General features: G+C 36.1%; 1 non-coding gene across 1 annotated transcript; it reads right to left on the bottom strand.

Annotated features, from left to right (window-relative positions):
- Positions 1-267: 267 nt before the first annotated feature.
- Positions 268-374, bottom strand: LOC138818547 (U6 spliceosomal RNA). Its single transcript, XR_011369189.1, has one exon. It is a non-coding gene; the product is annotated as a U6 spliceosomal RNA (small nuclear RNA).
- Positions 375-5,072: the final 4,698 nt, after the last annotated feature.

The following is a 5,072-nucleotide window of genomic DNA, read 5'->3' as shown; positions in this document are numbered from 1 at the left end:
TGTGCCATAGAGGTGAGCTCCATATCTTAGCTATTGTAAATAATGCTGCAGTTAGCATCGTTGTGCTGGTAGTTTTAGTATGGTCTTCTTTGTGATCATTTGGGTAAATCCCTAGAATTGTGATTGCTGGGTCATAAAGGAGCTTTATATGGAGTCTTTTGACCAGCCTCCATACTGCTTTCCAAAGTGGTTGAACAAGTTAACACTCCCACCAAGAATCAAGTAAGGTTCCCTTGTGGCCACATCCCCTCCAGCATCTTTACTTGTAAAAATATGGAATGATTCAAGAATTTGCGTGTCAACCTTGCACAGGGGCCATGTTAATCTTCTCTGTATTGTTCCAATTTTAGTGAATGTGCTGCTGAATTGAGCACAGAGAATTTTTTATATATAAAGTGTAATTGATTTTCTTAAACTAGACAATTCAAAGAAAAGTAAGATTTGAAGATTTCTCGTGAAATTTTAGAACCATGTACTTCTTATATAAGCACACATTTAAGAATAGACAAGATTAACATTTCAAAAACAAAATAATCCCAGATATTGTTGTTCAAGAGATGTGTAGGATGGGGGGGTATTGGATGGGGGGACAGGGGAAGGCTGGGAAGGGATGTGAAGGGTAAACAAAGGAGGAGGCTGCAATGCTTGATAAGAAATGTACTCATTATCTTGCCCGTGTAATTGTAACCCCTCTGTACAGTATGTTCGCAAAAAATAAAAATAAAAAAAGAGATGTGTAGGAGGACGAATTCAATTATTCTGTACAAGGCACCTGTCATAATGAACACTGTGGCAAGTGTTAAGGTTTGTTAAAAGTTTTAAATATATTTAATTTTGGGAATTTGCTTATATAGGCCAAAATTAGGACTGTTTGTCAGGTCATACAACTTTTCTATAAATATTTAAGATTTATGGTAGCAAACATATGCTACTAAAATGTACACTTCAGAGTTTATAGAAACATTACTAATGAGATGTTGCAAAGTCTTAGTGTAAAGAAGCAGAGTGAAGAGTTAAGACTTTGTTAACTGCACAGTTTCTCTTAAAACTTTAGGGTTTCCTTACTTTATATGTTAGTGAGGAACAAATGATGATATAAGCCATATAGAAATGATGAGATGAGTCATAAAAAGCAATCTTAGTGGGTAACTTTAAAGACTACACATAGCCTATAAAACTCTTGTTGAACATCATAATCTTATTCAGTGTTAAATGTACAGGAATGTGAGAATAGTAAAATCAAATATGTAAGTACACTTCAAATAGTGAAAACACTAGTAATTCTTTGGTATTTTATTTTATTAATAATTAATATTTGTTATTATGTTTCTTTATTTGTGGTACTGTTTCCATTGTAATATAATAAAACTTTTTGTTATTCATCATCAGGAGGTACTTTGAGAAGGTGACTGGGATGGCCAAACCATTTTTTATAGTTGCATGTAGATTTACAAAAAGCAAAATTAAGAACAAAATATTGATTAAAAAATTATCAAGTACAGTCAGAATCAGGAAGGATGATAAATGTCCACACTTAAAATCTTAGCCCTAGGCTGAAGCAGTGATATTACAGAGTTGAGGTCACAAAAGTGAGAGACTGTATTTTGTTTTGTTTTTTACTTTGATTTTGTTGGCCATGGGGTTGAACTCTGGGGCGTGGTTGCTTTACCTCAGCTCAAGGCAAGTGCTACCACTTGAGCCACAGAACCACTTCTGTCCTTTTCTACTTATGTGATGCTGAGGAATCAAACCCAGGCCTGATGCATGCAAGGCAGGCACTCTACAACAGCCCCCATCCCAGCTCCTGATAGACTGGGATTTAAAAATTCATCTAAACAATATTTGCTTTCTGCTATGGGTTATATAATGAAATATATGAATATCTTTTCATATTTTTGTGCATTGTTATACTTCTAAATTTATACTAACCCCAGCCACTTTATTCTTTTCAAAGTCATGAAATATCTCTGAGAGTTTGCTAATGTGAAAATTGTTTTAGCATTTTAAATTTCTTCTGAGTCATTTTTATTTTTTATTAAAATCATATTTTGGGTTGATGGATTATCATACATCAAATACCTTCAAATGTATATGTAGAGTCTAAAGATAACAGTATGAATATTCTCATACAGCTCTTTTTTATCTGTTATGCACTTTCAGTATTATTATATTTCTCCCTCTTTCACGCTCTCTCATTTCCTCTCTCACTTTCATGCTCCATGTCTGCTACATAGAACTTCTGCTGGTGAGCCGTGCACTGGTGGCTCACGACTGTAATCCTATCTACTCAGGAGGCTGAGATCTGAGGATTGTGGTTCAAAGCCAGCCCGGGCAGGAGAGACGGTGAGACTCCTATCTCCAATAAACCACCAGAAAAATGGAAGTGGCACTGTAGCTCAAGTGGTAGAGCGCTCGCCTTGAGCTGAAGAGCTGAAGGACAGCGTCCAGGCCCAGAGTTCAAGCATCACGACCTAAAAAAAAAAAAAAAGAATTTCTGCTGGTCTACTATTATCCTTGAGGATCCAGTGGCTTTGTGGGAACATGATGGGGACCAACATTTTCCCTTGCATTCTTTAAGAATTATGAGTGACATGCTATTATTCTTTGCCATTCTAAATGGCAAAACAACAGGTCTAGGAATTCCTTTTCACGTTTACTACTATTACAAATTTTATCTCATAGGAATCATTTGGATGGATATGATATTTTAACTTGGGCTGGGAAGGTGGCTCAGTGTTAGAGAGCTTGCCTTGCATGCATGAGGCCCTGGGTTCGATTCTTCAGCAGCACATAAGCAAAAAGAAATAAAGCCAGAAGTGGCGCTGTGGCTCAAATATTAGAGCGCTAGCCTTGAGCTGAAGAGCTGAGGGACAGTTCCCAGGCCCAGAGTTCAGACACCAAGACTGGACCCGCCCCCCAAAAAAAGATATTTTAACCTGTGACCTAAAAGTTCTTTTTCTTTCACAAACAACCTTTGTCTTTGATTATCAGTTTGTAACTACATGTAATTAAAATAAAGCTCTCCTATGGAAAATAGACTGAAGTTGTTCACAGGGATGAAAAAGAAGGTAATGGTGGAAGTGAGTACAATAGAGCACAGGTCCTCAGAGCAGTTTATCATGAACACTTTGTGAGAATGACAATGTTCTGGGAACTATAGATTAAGTCACTGAACAAAGATATATATGCATATATTTGTATATGTATATTTATTTATATATGCATATATGTGTGTATATGCCCTTATATTGTACACATATATGTTACTATACACACAAATTCACATATACATATACACATGTATACATGCACGCATGGAGAAAGACCCATAATTACAGCCAACACATGTTTCATTAGTTGCTGAAAATGCCTTAGATGGAATGCTTGGAACAAAATATGTTCAAGATGTGTTTGTCTCTAAGACTTCTTTTACCACTCCTCTTATCTCTTAAAACAGGTAGGTTTTGACAGGTTGGACTTGCAAAATGCAGTACACGTCATAGCAAGTTACTCGGAAACGTAAGTATGTAAAGATCATATAGTGTCTCCCTGATGCCCAAGGAATGCTTGCTCTTATACACACTCTCAACAACCAAAGTAGCAGGAGAATATAATGGTAAAGAATAAAATTATAAGGCTTTAAATGGCATCCATCTTTGAGCTTTTTTCCAACAGCCAGCATCAATTCCTAAGCAGATTAGTGAGTCCTCATAAAACTGGACCTCAGATCAACAGGTAACCAACTCATGTGAAAAGTCCTATGAGAGAAATGCTGATTGAGGTCTTGGTGATTTTCTGGCCAAGAAAATAAGAAAAGAAGAGATCATTTTTAATATATTAAAGTTTGAGAATAATTTGTAACCTGTCAATAAATGTGTAGAACACAACTAAACCAACTGAAAAAAAAAGGTGTCCATTTCATTTATATGCTCTTGGACTTGGTGAGTGATTTTACTTGTGTCTACACAAGTAGAATCAGCATAAATCAAGCCATCATTTCTTCATTTAATATACAAAGATAGGATTCAGGTTGACCCATTGTAATAATGAGATGTAAAAGACACTATCAGAGAGTGGGTAGAGGGATGAGTTGAGGAGGTGTGAAGAGAAGGGATGATAGGGGAACACAAAAGATGGGGTAAAAATGCTCAATAAGAAATGACTCATGCCAGGTGCCGGTGACTCATGATTGTAATCCTAGCTACTCAGGAGGCTGAGGTCTGAGGATTGTGGTTCAAAGCCAGCCAGGGAAGGAAAGTCCGTGAAACTCTTATCTCCAATAAACCACTAGAGAACCGGAAGTGGCGCTGTAGCTCGGGTGGTAGAGCAATAGCCTTGAGCTGAAGAGCTGAGGGACAGTGCGCAGGCCTAGAGTTAAACCCATGACAAATAATAAAGAAAAAAAATTGTATTCATTACTTTACTTATGTAAGTGTAACCCCTCTGTACAGTATCATTACAAATATATATATATATATATATATATATATATATATATATATAAGATACAAGGAAAACTTTTGTATTTATAGGAAGTTCTATTTGTCACTCAATATCAGTAAGGTATTGGTTTTAGGACCACAGGCATATTAAAACATTGGATACTCAACTATTCTACATGAACACAGGATATTATTTACATTAGAATCTGCCTACAACCTAGTGCAGTGTAATTGCTATGAAAATTTGTACTACATTCTATGTTTGTAATAAAAAATAAAAGCATATGCACTGTCAACAGATACAAATTATTTTCAGATAATTTTTGTCTGCATTTTGTGGATGGAATTGGGAGCACAAATTTCATCACCAAGACTGGTCTGCAAAATATAACAAAAAGCTAACACAGCATCATTGAATAGTACTGAACTCCAAGGAAAAGTACTTGAATTGAGACATTATGAGAAAGTGTAAGCATGCAAGTACTTTTTAGAAATACAGTACTAGTTTTCTCATGGAGAGCTTTCATAACACTTTGTGAAACACAAGCCAGAACCTCTCTGAAGAGTAAATGGTTTTCCCTCACCTTTCTGTCATGCTCAGTCATTATCAATCAACATATAGCTAATCTT

This window comes from Dipodomys merriami, unplaced genomic scaffold (assembly GCF_024711535.1).
Source record: "Dipodomys merriami isolate MVZ:Mamm:240054 unplaced genomic scaffold, mDipMer1.0.p SCAF_778, whole genome shotgun sequence".
Taxonomy (NCBI): domain Eukaryota; kingdom Metazoa; phylum Chordata; class Mammalia; order Rodentia; family Heteromyidae; genus Dipodomys; species Dipodomys merriami.
Note: the sequence above shows the minus strand (reverse complement) of the source record. Positions and strands in the feature narration are given on the sequence as shown.